The sequence below is a fragment of the Hemiscyllium ocellatum genome, unplaced genomic scaffold (assembly GCF_020745735.1).
Source record: "Hemiscyllium ocellatum isolate sHemOce1 unplaced genomic scaffold, sHemOce1.pat.X.cur. scaffold_561_pat_ctg1, whole genome shotgun sequence".
Taxonomy (NCBI): Eukaryota; Metazoa; Chordata; class Chondrichthyes; order Orectolobiformes; family Hemiscylliidae; genus Hemiscyllium; species Hemiscyllium ocellatum.
Window position 1 is genome coordinate 100365 of NW_026869117.1, and position 15602 is coordinate 115966.

The window sequence follows — 15602 nt, forward strand, 5'->3', positions numbered from 1 at the left end:
TTCAGAGCACTCACCTTAAACCTATGCTCCCGAGTTTCCAACTCACCCTAGCTTGGGTAAAACACGTAAATACTCAGTTCAAAACCCTTCCATAAAATCATGTCGCAGCCGTTATGCTGCCGGGAAACTTGTCCCAGCCTATTCCACCTCACTCTACAGTCCAAACATTGACCACATTCTTGTCTATATTTTGTCACCAATTTCACGTTTGTTTTTTAAAAATTTTTCAAGATGTCAATTACCCTGGACAACAACGCGCTATTGGAAAAAGAAAGGTGAAACGTAGAATGGCTTCAACTTTCAGTGCTGGATGCCACAGAGCCGCGGCGCGGTCGGCACAGGCTTGTTTCTGTAGTGTAGTGGTCATCACATTTGCCTAACACGCGAACGGTCACCAGTTCGAAACTGGGCAGAAACTGCTTTGTTCTTCAATTGCAGCCTTTTACACGGACAAGAACGGAGCTTTCTTGCTTGCTTTCCCATCTGCAAACCTGCCTTCGAAATCGCTGGAACAAATCTGCTCTCTTTGTGAAATGTAAGGCAATTCCATTAAATTCGTTTGCAAAGCATTGTAAAGGTTTTCTCCAAGCTGGGTCTGATCATATGCCATTCTGTTTGAGAGTGTAGTTACCGCGTTCTGAATCTTCCACAAAAAGCAGTACCGCATTTGCATTCCTTGCGCAGGCGGGCCGGTTCAAAGACAGCGAAGAAGCTGATGAGCTGGTGTCACAGTGCACCACGGATTCCTCAACTGGTCTGTCTGACAAATGTACCCCAAAGTCGTCTCTGCAAGGCCTCATTTGGAAGCTGCCTGTCGTTATTCAACGTGCGAGAATTGGCAGCAGAGGTGCTGAATCATGGTTTGGATCAGTTCGCACGTTATAGTGACTCATTCAATCAGCAACAGCAATGAAAGAAATTACACTCTCAGAGGAACCTCTGGACTTGTGATTTCATAGCGTCGCTAGTATTAAGGTGAGCCCCGAGATCTAAGCCAAGTTGGAACTGTAACGGAGGAATTGACAGAGAGGCTACAGAATGACATCGCAACCTTTTGGTTTTCTTTAAATCACTGACGAGCAGGAAAATGTAAACGGGAGGGCGAGTGGGAAAGTGAGGCAGTTGCAGCTCTGGTGAAACTCCTTCTTTGTGAGTCACTCAGCAACAAGAGACGTGAAGGTGACTCATGCGGGAGAGCTCTTCACATTGAGAACAAAAAGCACTCAAGGGCAGTTAGCACCTCTTCCGCAGTGGGGGTGGGGTGAGTAGGAACTTCTGTTACCATGTTCAGAAACTGCCTTTTAAATTGACGTGAGCAGAAACTTCATTTCTAATAAGCATCATGGAGTTTAGCTAAATTTTTTGAGTCGCTTCTTGTCGATTCCCACACAGGTTTCCTATTCAGTTGGTATCGATGTGGCTCATGTCCAGGTGTGAACATCCCTGCAGCCAATTGCACGGTTAAGGTAAAAGGCAAGGAAAGTGGCATCTCGAACTGGCCCCGAGGTCAGAGCATCCTCCCAATGTGATCTGTCGTTCTCAGGTTGTAATGCTACCTCCGGTTTTAGAGTGGAGAACATTCTTTGGAACTCTTATTCTGCAAAACAGACACAGTGACTGAAACGATGATGCACGGTATAATGTGGAACACGGCCTGCTCAGCTTTGTGCATTTTCTCTGTAGTCCGGTGTGTTTTGTGTTCCGTGTAAATGTGGAAGTTGTCCTGTTTCCAGCAATGGGTGAAATCATTCAGCAAAGCAAGAATCGAAATTGAAGTAATGTCAAGCAGCTCATGGTGATTTGACCCAATCATAACCGAACATATATTCTCATGCAGTCAAAGATACATTTCTGGTTGAAAAGAGTCTGAGAAGATAGACTCAGCTTACCATTGATTTTTGCCTGGATTGATGGGATTTCATTATCTGCTGCGAAATTGTCATTGTAGCTGGGCACATCCCAGCAGCTGTGCGAGTCGGAGTGGGACCATGGAACCCTTTTCATGAAACTTAGCATGTGTGGTTATGCAGGAGCACAATTCGAAATGCAAGAAAATGCGTGGTTGCGCTGTTTGGTAGTGTGGCCGAGCAGTCTGAGGCGCTGGATTCAGGTTCCATTCCTGAAAGGGGCGTGGGTTCGAATCCCACCACAGCCCTTTCAGCTGGTCAACTCCACCGCTGCAGCATTGTTAAAATCCCCACTGCGTTGATATTCCAAGGGAATTAACTGTGGTGAATATTGTGAAGTCTCGCTGCTGTCACGATGGTGCTCGCCTCCCCTGCCGAAAATCGCAAACAGCTCAACGCTTGGTTTACGTTCCAGGCAAGTTGAGTTTTTACTGGAACCGAATAGAGACTGTTATTTCATCGCTGTTGTGAAACAAAGTCCTGCGCTGAATCGATTCATCGTTATTTCGCTTTCTGGCGAATGGGAAATTCTTTCCACTGAATGTGTTATTGAATTTCTCCCATTTCCTCCATTTCCGTCTTGGAGACACCGGAAGGGAAAGGTAATCTAATCGAGACTGTGATTGGTGAAATTCACTTTTTTTATGGCCCATACTTATTATATTCTTTCTTTCTCTCTTTTCAGCATTGTCCGGGAAGTGGTGGTGCACTAAGGCTGCAGTATGTTTGAAAGAGTAGTTTGGAATTGCCCAGTTGTTAGTTGTGAGGTTACTTTATGCCTCATGCCCCCGGACTGTCTCACATTTAGCATTCATACTTCGCTGTGTCTGAACATGCATTAGGTATGCCAGTTTTGTTTGTGTTCCGTGTTAAATGCTTTCTGTTTGCGATTCGCTCAATACATTACGAGTTAACAGGGGTTCTGAGGTAACTTCCAGCAGCAAAAATCCTCAACTGGGAATCTGGAAAAATTTCACGAAGTATGGTCAGTCACAGCAAAAGTAAGGAAGTCGTTCGTTTCTGCAGTGTTTCACAATACTACCTTTCCCGTGAGCAGTCGAACAGACTAAATGATTGTTATACAGACTGCGATGGCAAGCTCCGCTAAAAAGTAATCCTTTCAAACACAACGTTATTGGGGTACACCGCGTGGAAACAGATACTTCGGTGTATCTCATCCATGCTCACCACATATCCAAAATTAAACAAGTCCCGTTCCACAGCATTTGGCCTCCATCCCTCTAAACCCATCCTATCCAGAAACTGATCCGATTACCATTGCAATTTTCTGAGTGCAATAGCCTCCTCCACTTCCTCTGGTAGCTCATTCCATACACGCACAACCTTGTGTGTGGGAAATGTGCCTCAGGTCCTTTGTCAATTTCAGAGCACTCACCTTAAACCTATGCTCCCGAGTTTCCAACTCACCCCAGCTTGGGTAAAACACGTAAATACTCAGTTCAAAACCCTTCCATAAAATCATGTCGCAGCCGTTATGCTGCCGGGAAAGTTGTCCCAGCCTATTCCACCTCTCTCTACAGTCCGAACATTGACCACATCCTTGTCTATATTTTGTCACCAATTTCACGTCTGTTTCTTTTTTTAACTTTTTCAAGATGTCAATTACCCTGGATAACAACGAGCTGTTGGAAAAAGAAAGGTGAAACGGAGAATGGCTTCAACTTTCAGTGCTGGATGCCACAGAGCCGCAGCGCGGCCGGCACAGGCTTGTTTCTGTAGTGTAGTGGTCATCACATTCGCCTAACACGCGAAAGGTCCTCAGTTCGAAACTGGGCAGAAACTGCTTTGTTCTTCAATTGCAGCCTTTTACACGGACAAGAACGGAGCATTCTTGCTTGCTTTCCCATCTGCAAACCTGCCTTCGAAATCGCTCGAACAAATCTGCTCTCTTTGTGAAATGTAATGCAATTCCATTAAATTAGTTTGCAAAGCATTGTAAAGGTTTTCTCCAAGCTGGGTCTGATCATATGCCATTCTGTTTCAGAGTGTAGTTACCGCGTTATGAATCTTCCACAAAAAGCAGTACCGCATTTGCATTCCTTGCGCAGGCGGGCCGGTTCAAAGACAGCAAAGAAGCTGATGAGCTGGTGTCACAGTGCACCACGGATTCCTCAACTGGTCTGTCTGACAAATGTACCCCAAAGTCGTCTCTGCAAGGCCTCATTTGGAAGCTGTCTGTCGTTATTCAACGTGCGAGAATTGGCAGCAGAGGTGCTGAATCATGGTTTGGATCAGTTCGCACGTTATAGTGACTCATTCAATCAGCAACAGCAATGAAAGAAATTACACTCTCAGAGGAACCTCTGGACTTGTGATTTCATAGCGTCGCTAGTATTAAGGTGAGCCCCGAGATCTAAGCCAAGTTGGAACTGAAACGGAGGAATTGACAGAGAGGCTACAGAATGACATCGCAACCTTTTGGTTTTCTTTAAATCACTGACGAGCAGGAAAATGTAAACGGGAGGGCGAGTGGGAAAGTGAGGCAGTTGCAGCTCTGGTGAATCTCCTGCTTTGTGAGTCACTCAGCAACAAGAGACGTGAAGGTGACTCATGCGGGAGAGCTCTTCACATCGAGAACAAAAAGCAATCAAGTGCAGTTAGCACCACTCCCGGAGTGGGGGTGGGGTGAGTAGGACCTTCTGTTACTATGTTCAGAAACTGCCTTTTGAACTGACGTGAACAGAAACTGCATTTCTAATAAGCATCATGGAATTTAGCAAAATTTATTGATTCGCTTCTCGTCGATTCGCACACAGGTTTCCAACTCAGTTGGTATCCATGTGGCTCATGTCCAGGTATGAACATCCCTGCAGCCAATTGCATGGTTAAGGTAAAAGGCAAGGAAAGTGGCATCTCGAACTGGCCCCGAGGTCAGAACATACTCACACTGTGATCTGTCGTTCTCGGATTGTAATGCTACCTCCGGTTTTAGGATGGAGAACATTCTTTGGGACTCTTATTCTGCAAAACAGACACAGTGACTGAAACTATTGCACGGTATGATGTGGAACACGGCCTGCTCAGCTTTGTGCATTTTCCCTGTAGTCCGGTGTGTTTCATGTTCCGTGTAAACGTGATAGTTGTCCTGTTTCGAGCAATGGGTGAAATCATTTAGCAAAGCAAGAATCGAAATTGAAGTAATGTCAAGCAGTTCATGGTTATTTGACCAAATCATAAGCGAACATGTATGCTCACGCACTCACAGATACATTTCTGGTTGAAAAGAGTCTGAGAAGATAGCCTCAGCTTACCATTGATTTTTATCCGGATTGATGAGCCAGCATTATTTGTTGCGAAATTGATATTGTAGCCGTCACATCCAAGCAGCCGTGCGAGTCGGAGAGGGATCATGGAACCCATTTCACGTGACTTTCCATCTGTTGTCATGCATGAGCTCAATTGGAAATGCAAGAAAATGGGGGTTCTGCACGCCTGGTAGTGTGGCCGAGTGGTCTAAGGCGCTGGATTAAGGCTCCAGTCTCGACAGTGGCGTGGGTTCGAATCCCACCACTGCCATTTCTAGTGATCAGCTGCAACGTCACAGCTTGTGAAAATGCTGTTTCCGCTCCCGCTGTACTTCTGTTCACTAAAAAATTTGGTTTACTTCCCAGGGAATTAACTGTGGAGTGGGAAAGTGCCAAATTGTCTATGTGACCGTGTTCGCCTCCCGCGTGGAAAATTGCAAACAGCTCTACTGTTGCTTTATGGCCCAAGCATGTTGAGATTTTACTGGAACCGAATGGAGACTGCTATTTCATCGCTGTTGTGAAACAAAGTCCTGCGGTGAGTCGATTCATCGTTATTTGGCTTTCTGGCGAATAGGAAAATCGTTCCGATGAATTTTGATGTCATATGTTATTGAATTTCTCCAATTTCCTTCGTTTCCGTCCCGGAGACACCGGAAGGGAAAGGTAATCTAATCGAGACTGTGATTGGTGAAATTCACTTTTTGTGGCCTATTTCTTTCTCTCTTTTCAGCATTGTCTGTGATATGGTGGTGCACTGAGGCTCAAGTATCATTGAAAGAGTAGTTTGGAATTGCCCTGTTGTTAGTTGTGAGATTACTTTATGGCTCATGCCCTCGGAGTGTCTCACATTTAGCATTCATGCTCACTGTATCTGAAAATGCATTTGGTCTGCCAGTTTTGTTTGTGTTGCGTGTCAAATGTTTTCTGTTTTGCGATTCGTTCAATACATTACGAATTAACAGGTTTTCTGAGGTAATTTCCAGCTGCAAAAACTCCTCAACTGAGAATCTGGGAAAATTTCACAGAGTATGGTCAGTCGGAGCAAAAGTAAGGAAGTCCTTCGTTTCTGCAGTGTTTCACAATACTACCTTTCCAGTGAGCAGTCGAACAGACTAAATGATTGTGTCACAGACTGCGACGGCCAGCTCGGCTAAAAAGTTATCCTTTTAAAGCCGGTGTAAGCAACACAACGTTATTGGGCTACACCGCGTGAAAACAGATACTTCGGTGTATCTCGTCCATGCATACCACACAGCCAAAATTAAACAACTCCCATGAAACAACGAGCATTTGGAAACAGAAAGGTGAAAGGTAGAATGTCTTCAACTTTCAGTGTCGGATACCACTGAGCTGCAGCAGGGGCGGCTGTGGGCTTGTTTCTGTAGCATAGTGATCAGCACGTTCACCTTCCGCAAGATAGGTTCCCGCGGTCGAAACTGTTTTGTTCTTCATCTGCAGTCTTTTACATGGACAAGAACGGAGCTTTCCTGCTTGCTTTCCCATCCGCAAACCTGCCTTCGAATTTGCTTGAACAAATCTGCTCTCATAGTGAAATGCAATGCATTTCCATTTGATTACTGTGCAGAGCATTGTAAAGATATTCTACAACTGCTTCTGATCATGTGCCATTCAGTTTGAGCGTGTAGTTACCGATCCTTCCACGAAGAGCAATACTGCATTTGCATTCCTTGCTGAGGCGGCCCGGTTCAAAGACAGGGAAGAAGGTGATGCGCTGGTGTCACAGTGCACCACGGATTCCTGAACTATTCTGTCTGCCAAATGTACCCCAAAGTCGTATCTGAAAGGCCTCATTTGGAAGCTGTCTGTCGTTATTCAAAGTGCGAGAATTGTCACCAGAAGTCCTGAATCATGTTTTGGAGCATTTCGCACGTTAGTGGCTCATTCAATCAGCAACAGCAATGAAAGAAATTGCACTCTCAGAGGAAGCTCTGGACCTGTGCTTTCAAAGCTAGTATTAAGGTGCGCCCCGAGATCTCAGCCATGTTGGAATTTAAACGGAGGAATCGACAAAGAGGCTGCAGAATAACATCGCATCCTTTTGGTTTTCTTTAAACTACTGATGAGCAGGAAAATGTAAACGGGGAGAGCGACTGGGAAAGTGAGGCAGTCACAGCTCTGGTGAAACTCCTTCTTTTTGAGTCACTCAGCAACAAGAGGCGTGAAGGTGACTCAGGCGTGAGAGCTCTTCACATCGAGAACAAAAAGCAATCAAGTGCAGTTAGCACCACTCCCGGAGTGGGGGTGGGGTGAGATAATTAGCTTTTGATTTCAGTTACTATGTTCAAAAACTGCCTTTTAAATTGAGGTGAACAGAAACTGCATTTCTAATAAGCACCATGGAATTTAGCAAGATTTATTGAGTCGCTTCTCGTCGATTCGCAAGCAGGTTTCCAACTCAATTGGTATCGATGTGGCTCATGTCCTGGTGTGAACATCGCTGCAGCCAATTGCACGGTTCAGGTAAAAGGCAAGGAAAGTGGCATCTCGAACTGGCCCCGAGGTCAGAGCATCCTCACACTGTGATCTGTCGTTCTCGGATTGTAATGCTACCTCCGGTTTTAGGCTGGAGAACATTCTTTGGGACTCTTATCCTGCAAAACAGACACAGTGACTGAAACTATGCTGCACGGTATGATGTGGAACACGGCCTGCTCAGCTTTGTGCATTTTCCCTGTAGTCCGGTGTGTTTCATGTTCCGTGTAAACGTGATAGTTGTCCTGTTTCGAGCAATGGGTGAAATCAATTAGCAAAGCAAGAACCGAAATTGCAGTAATGTCAAGCAGTTCATGGATATTTGAACAAATCATAAGCGAACATGTATGCTCACGCACTCACAGATACATTTGTAGCTGAAATGAGTCTGAGAAGATAGCCTCAGCTTACCATTGATTTTTATCCGGATTGATGAGCCAGCATCGTTTGTTGCGAAATTGAAACCGTCACACCCAAGCAGCCTCTGAGAACATCAATGCAGCACTCAAGTGGATCAGCTGAAATGGCAGTGGTGGGAATCGAACCCACGCCCTTTTCAGGGCTGGAACATGGATTCAGCGCCTTAGACCGCTCGGCCACACTACCAGACAACCTGCGTTCCCATTTTCTTGCATTTCGAATTGTGCTCCTGCATAACCACACATGCAAAGTCGCATGAAAAGGGTTCCATGGTCCCTGTCCGACTCGCACAGCAGCTGGTATGTGCCCGGCTACAATGTCTATTTCGCAGCAGATAATGAAAGCCCATCAATCCAGACAAAAAGCAATGGTAAGCTGTGTCTATCTTCTCAGACTCTTTTCAGCCAGAAATGTATCTTTGACTGCGTGAGAATATATGTTCGGTAATGATTTGGTCAAATCACCATGAGCTGCTTGACATTACTTCAATTTCGATTCTTGCTTTGCTGAATGATTTCACCGATTGCTCGAAACAGGACAACGTTCACGTTTACACGGAACACGAAACACACCGGACTACAGGGAAAATGCACAAAGCTGAGCAGGCCGTGTTCCACATCATACCGTGCACTATATTTTCAGTCACTGTGTCTGTTTTGCAAAGAATGTTCTCCACCCTAAAACCGGAGGAAGCATTACAATCCGAGAGCGACAGATCACCTTGTGAGGATGATATGACCTCGGGGCTGGTTCGAGATGCCACTTTCCTTGCCTTTTACCTTAACCGTGCAATTGGCTGCAGGGATATTCACACCTGGACATGAGCCACATCGATACCGACTGACTTGGAAACCTGTGTGGGAAGCGACGAGAAGCGACTCAATAAATCTTGCTAAATTCCATGGTGCTCATTAGAAATGCAGTTTCTGTTCACCTCAATTTAAAAGGCAGTTTCTGAACATAGTAACTGAAGTCAAAAGGTAATTATCTCACCCCACCCCAATTCCGGGAGAGGTGCTAACTGCACTTGATTGCTTTTTGTTCTCGATGTGAAGAGTTCTCAGGCATGAGTCACCTTCACGTCTCTTGGTGCTGAGTGACTTACAAAGAAGGAGTTTCACCAGAGCTGCAACTGCCTCACTTTCCCACTCGCCCTGCCCGTTTACAGTTTCCTGCTCGTCAGTGATTTAAAGAAAACCAAAAGGTTGCGATGTTATTCTGCAGCCTCTCTGTCAATTCCTCCGTTTAAATTCCAACATGGCTTAGATCTCGGGGCTCACCTTAATACTAGCGACGCTATGAAACCACAAGTCCAGAGGTTCCTCTGGGAGTGCAATTTCTTTCATTGCTGTTGCTGATTGAATGAGTCACTAACGTGCGAACTGATCCAAACCATGATTCAGCACCTCTGCTGCCAATTCTCGCACGTTGAATAACGACACAGAGTTTCCAAATGAGGCCTTGCAGAGACGACTTTGGTTTACATTTGACAGACAGACTAGTTCAGGAATCAGTGGTGCGCTGATCAGTAGCACCAGCGCATCAGCTTCTTCCCTGTCTTTGAACCGGTCCGCCTGCGCAAGGAATGCAAATGCGGGACAGTTTTTCGTGGAAGGGATCAGAACGCGGTAACTACACTCTCAAACAGAGTGACTTATGATCAGAACCAGTTTTTACAATGGTTCTGATCAGAACAAGCCTTTACAATGCTTTGCTCACTAATTAAATGGAAGTGCATCACATTTCACAAAGAGAGCAGATTTGTTCGAGCATTTTCGAAGGCAGATTGGCAGATGGGAGAGCAAGCAAGAAAGCTCCATTCTTGTCCGTGTATATGGCTGCAATTGAAGAACAAAGCAGTTTCTGCCCAGCTTCGAACTGGGGACCTTTACGCGTGTGAGGCGAACGTGATGACCACTACACTACAGAAACGAGCTTCAGCCGAGCGCGTTGCGGCTCTGTGGCATCCAGCACTGAAAGTTGAAGCCATTCTACGTTTCACCTTTCTTTTTCCAATAGCTCGTTGTTATCCAGGGAAATTGACATCTTGAAAAAGTCAAAAAATATAGACTGAAATTAGTGACAAAATATAGACAAGGATGTCGACAATGTTTGGACTGGAGTGTGAAGTGGAATAAGCTGGGACAACTTTCCCGGCAGCATAACGGCTGCGACATGGTTTTATGGAAGGGTTGTAAACTGAGTATTTACGTGTTTCACACAAGCTAGGGTGAGTTGGAAACTCGAGAGCATAGGTTTAAGGTGAGTGGTCTGAAATTGACAAAGGACCCCGACGCACACTTTCCACTCACAAGGTTGTGGGTGTATGGAATGAGCTACCAGAGGGAGTGGAGGAGGCTATTGCACTCAGAAAATTGCAATGGTAATCGGATGAGTTTCTGGATAGGATGGGTTTAGAGGGATTGAGGAGAAATGCTGTGGAATGGGACTTGTTTAATTTTGGTGATGTGGTGAGCATGGATGAGATACACCGAAGTCTCTGTTTCCACGCGGTGTACCCCAATAACCTTGCGTTGCTTACACCGGTTTTAAAGGATTACTTTTCAGCGGAGCTTGTCGTCGCAGTCTGTAGCACAATCATTAAGTCTGTTCGACTGCTGACGGGAAAGGTAGTATTGTGAAACACTGCAGAAACGAACGACTTCCTTACTTTTGCTCCGACTGACCATGCTTCGTGAAACTTTCCCAGATCCTCAGTTGAGGATTTTTGCTGCTGCAAGTTACCTCAGAACCCCTGTTAACTCGTAATGTATTGAGCGAATCGCAAACAGAAAGCATTTAACACGGAACACAAACAAAACTGGCATACCTAATGCATGTTCAGACACAGCGAAGCATGAATGCTAAATGTGAGACAGTCCGAGGGCATGAGGCATAAAGTAATCTCACAACTAACAACAGGGCAATTCCAAACTACTCTTTCAAACATACTGCAGCCTTAGTGCACCACCACTTCCCAGACAATGCTGAAAAGAGAGAAAGAAAGAATATAATAAGTATGGGCCATAAGAAAGTGAATTTCACCAATCACAGTCTCGATTAGATTACCTTTCCCTTCCGGTGTCTCCAGGATGGAAATGCAGGAAATGGGAGAAATTCAATAACATATGCAGTGGAAAGATTTTCCCATTCGCCGATGAATCGACTCACCGCCGGACTTTGTTTCACAACAGCGATGAAATAGCAGTCTCCATTCGGTTCCAGTAAAACCTCAACTTGCCTGGAACATAAACCAATTGCTGAGCTGCTTGCGATTTTCTGCAGGGGAGTCGAATAACATCATGGTAGCTGAGAGACTTGACAACACTCGGCACCTGTCCACAGTTAATTCTCTGAGAACATCAATGCAGCGGGGATCAAAGCAGCATTCGAGTTGACCAGCTGAAATGGCAGTGGTGGGATTCGAACACGCGCCCTTTTCACCACTGGAATCTAAATCCAGCGCCTTAGACCGCTCGGCCACACTACCAGACAGCCTGAGCGCCCATTTTCTTGCATTTCGAATTGTGTTCCTGCATAACCACACATGCAAAGTCACATGAAAAGGGTTCCATGGTCCCTGTCCGACTCGCACAGCAGCTGGTATGTGCCCGGCTACAATGTCTATTTCGCAGCAGATAATGAAAGCCCATCAATCCAGACAAAAAGCAATGGTAAGCTGTGTCTATCTTCTCAGACTCTTTTCAGCCAGAAATGTATCTTTGACTGCGTGAGAATATATGTTCGGTAATGATTTGGTCAAATCACCATGAGCTGCTTGACATTACTTCAATTTCGATTCTTGCTTTGCTGAATGATTTCACCGATTGCTCGAAACAGGACAACTTTCACGTTTACACGGAACACGAAACACACCGGACTACAGGGAAAATGCACAAAGCTGAGCAGGCCGTGTTCCACATCATACCGTGCACTATATTTTCAGTCACTGTGTCTGTTTTGCAAAGAATGTTCTCCACCCTAAAACCGGAGGTAGCATTACAATCCGAGAACGACAGATCACCTTGTGAGGATGATATGACCTCGGGGCTGGTTCGAGATGCCACTTTCCTTGCCTTTTACCTTAACCGTGCAATTGGCTGCAGGGATATTCACACCTGGACATGAGCCACATCGATACCGACTGACTTGGAAACCTGTGTGGGAAGCGACGAGAAGCGACTCAATAAATCTTGCTAAATTCCATGGTGCTCATTAGAAATGCAGTTTCTGTTCACCTCAATTTAAAAGGCAGTTTCTGAACATAGTAACTGAAATCAAAAGCTAATTATCTCACCCCACCCCAATTCCGGGAGAGGTGCTAACTGCACTTGATTGCTTTTTGTTCTCGATGTGAAGAGTTCTCAGGCATGAGTCACCTTCACGTCTCTTGGTGCTGAGTGACTTACAAAGAAGGAGTTTCACCAGAGCTGCAACTGCCTCACTTTCCCACTCGCCCTGCCCGTTTACAGTTTCCTGCTCGTCAGTGATTTAAAGAAAACCAAAAGGTTGCGATGTTATTCTGCAGCCTCTCTGTCAATTCCTCCGTTTCAGTTCCAACATGGCTTAGATCTCGGGGCTCACCTTAATACTAGCGACGCTATGAAACCACAAGTCCAGAGGTTCCTCTGGGAGTGCAATTTCTTTCATTGCTGTTGCTGATTGAATGAGTCACTAACGTGCGAACTGATCCAAACCATGATTCAGCACCTCTGCTGCCAATTCTCGCACGTTGAATAACGACACAGAGTTTCCAAATGAGGCCTTGCAGAGACGACTTTGGTTTACATTTGACAGACAGACTAGTTCAGGAATCAGTGGTGCGCTGATCAGTAGCACCAGCGCATCAGCTTCTTCCCTGTCTTTGAACCGGTCCGCCTGCGCAAGGAATGCAAATGCGGGACAGTTTTTCGTGGAAGGGATCAGAACGCGGTAACTACACTCTCAAACAGAATGACTTATGATCAGAACCAGTTTTTACAATGGTTCTGATCAGAACAAGCCTTTACAATGCTTTGCTCACTAATTAAATGGAAGTGCATCACATTTCACAAAGAGAGCAGATTTGTTCGAGCATTTTCGAAGGCAGATTGGCAGATGGGAGAGCAAGCAAGAAAGCTCCGTTCTTGTCCGTGTAAATGGCTGCAATTGAAGAACAAAGCAGTTTCTGCCCAGCTTCGAACTGGGGACCTTTCGCGTGTGAGGCGAACGTGATGACCACTACACTACAGAAACGAGCTTCAGCCGAGCGCGTTGCGGCTCTGTGGCATCCAGCACTGAAAGTTGAAGCCATTCTACGTTTCACCTTTCTTTTTCCAATAGCTCGTTGTTATCCAGGGAAATTGACATCTTGAAAAAGTCAAAAAATATAGACTGAAATTAGTGACAAAATATAGACAAGGATGTCGACAATGTTTGGACTGGAGTGTGAAGTGGAATAAGCTGGGACAACTTTCCCGGCAGCATAACGGCTGCGACATGGTTTTATGGAAGGGTTGTAAACTGAGTATTTACGTGTTTCACACAAGCTAGGGTGAGTTGGAAACTCGAGAGCATAGGTTTAAGGTGAGTGGTCTGAAATTGACAAAGGACCCCGACGCACACTTTCCACTCACAAGGTTGTGGGTGTATGGAATGAGCTACCAGAGGGAGTGGAGGAGGCTATTGCACTCAGAAAATTGCAATGGTAATCGGATGAGTTTCTGGATAGGATGGGTTTAGAGGGATTGAGGAGAAATGCTGTGGAATGGGACTTGTTTAATTTTGGTGATGTGGTGAGCATGGATGAGATACACCGAAGTCTCTGTTTCCACGCGGTGTACCCCAATAACCTTGCGTTGCTTACACCGGTTTTAAAGGATTACTTTTCAGCGGAGCTTGTCGTCGCAGTCTGTAGCACAATCATTAAGTCTGTTCGACTGCTGACGGGAAAGGTAGTATTGTGAAACACTGCAGAAACGAACGACTTCCTTACTTTTGCTCCGACTGACCATGCTTCGTGAAACTTTCCCAGATCCTCAGTTGAGGATTTTTGCTGCTGCAAGTTACCTCAGAACCCCTGTTAACTCGTAATGTATTGAGCGAATCGCAAACAGAAAGCATTTAACACGGAACACAAACAAAACTGGCATACCTAATGCATGTTCAGACACAGCGAAGCATGAATGCTAAATGTGAGACAGTCCGAGGGCATGAGGCATAAAGTAATCTCACAACTAACAACAGGGCAATTCCAAACTACTCTTTCAAACATACTGCAGCCTTAGTGCACCACCACTTCCCAGACAATGCTGAAAAGAGAGAAAGAAAGAATATAATAAGTATGGGCCATAAGAAAGTGAATTTCACCAATCACAGTCTCGATTAGATTACCTTTCCCTTCCGGTGTCTCCAGGATGGAAATGCAGGAAATGGGAGAAATTCAATAACATATGCAGTGGAAAGATTTTCCCATTCGCCGATGAATCGACTCACCGCCGGACTTTGTTTCACAACAGCGATGAAATAGCAGTCTCCATTCGGTTCCAGTAAAACCTCAACTTGCCTGGAACATAAACCAATTGCTGAGCTGCTTGCGATTTTCTGCAGGGGAGTCGAATAACATCATGGTAGCTGAGAGACTTGACAACACTCGGCACCTGTCCACAGTTAATTCTCTGAGAACATCAATGCAGCGGGGATCAAAGCAGCATTCGAGTTGACCAGCTGAAATGGCAGTGGTGGGATTCGAACACACGCCCTTTTCACCACTGGAATCTAAATCCAGCGCCTTAGACCGCTCGGCCACACTACCAGACAGCCTGAGCGCCCATTTTCTTGCATTTCGAATTGTGTTCCTGCATAACCACACATGCAAAGTCACATGAAAAGGGTTCCATGGTCCCTGTCCGACTCGCACAGCAGCTGGTATGTGCCCGGCTACAATGTCTATTTCGCAGCAGATAATGAAAGCCCATCAATCCAGACAAAAAGCAATGGTAAGCTGTGTCTATCTTCTCAGACTCTTTTCAGCCAGAAATGTATCTTTGACTGCGTGAGAATATATGTTCGGTAATGATTTGGTCAAATCACCATGAGCTGCTTGACATTACTTCAATTTCGATTCTTGCTTTGCTGAATGATTTCACCGATTGCTCGAAACAGGACAACTTTCACGTTTACACGGAACACGAAACACACCGGACTACAGGGAAAATGCACAAAGCTGAGCAGGCCGTGTTCCACATCATACCGTGCACTATATTTTCAGTCACTGTGTCTGTTTTGCAAAGAATGTTCTCCACCCTAAAACCGGAGGTAGCATTACAATCCGAGAACGACAGATCACCTTGTGAGGATGATATGACCTCGGGGCTGGTTCGAGATGCCACTTTCCTTGCCTTTTACCTTAACCGTGCAATTGGCTGCAGGGATATTCACACCTGGACATGAGCCACATCGATACCGACTGACTTGGAAACCTGTGTGGGAAGCGACGAGAAGCGACTCAATAAATCTTGCTAAATTCCATGGT

The 15602-nt window shown here is 45.5% G+C and overlaps 6 non-coding genes across 6 annotated transcripts; 3 read left to right on the forward strand and 3 right to left on the reverse strand.

Annotated features, from left to right (window-relative positions):
• The first annotated feature begins 345 nt into the window (after positions 1-345).
• On the forward strand, positions 346-418 carry trnav-aac (transfer RNA valine (anticodon AAC)). Its single transcript has one exon. It is a non-coding gene; the product is annotated as a tRNA-Val (tRNA).
• A 3219-nt stretch (positions 419-3637) lies between these two features.
• On the forward strand, positions 3638-3710 carry trnav-aac (transfer RNA valine (anticodon AAC)). Its single transcript has one exon. It is a non-coding gene; the product is annotated as a tRNA-Val (tRNA).
• Positions 3711-5362: 1652 nt separating this feature from the next.
• trnal-aag (transfer RNA leucine (anticodon AAG)) lies at positions 5363-5444 on the forward strand. The gene has a single exon. It is a non-coding gene; the product is annotated as a tRNA-Leu (tRNA).
• A 4503-nt stretch (positions 5445-9947) lies between these two features.
• trnav-cac (transfer RNA valine (anticodon CAC)) lies at positions 9948-10021 on the reverse strand. Its single transcript has one exon. It is a non-coding gene; the product is annotated as a tRNA-Val (tRNA).
• A 3230-nt stretch (positions 10022-13251) lies between these two features.
• Positions 13252-13324, reverse strand: trnav-cac (transfer RNA valine (anticodon CAC)). The gene has a single exon. It is a non-coding gene; the product is annotated as a tRNA-Val (tRNA).
• Positions 13325-14800: 1476 nt separating this feature from the next.
• Positions 14801-14882, reverse strand: trnal-uag (transfer RNA leucine (anticodon UAG)). The gene has a single exon. It is a non-coding gene; the product is annotated as a tRNA-Leu (tRNA).
• Between the last annotated feature and the right edge of the window lie 720 nt (positions 14883-15602).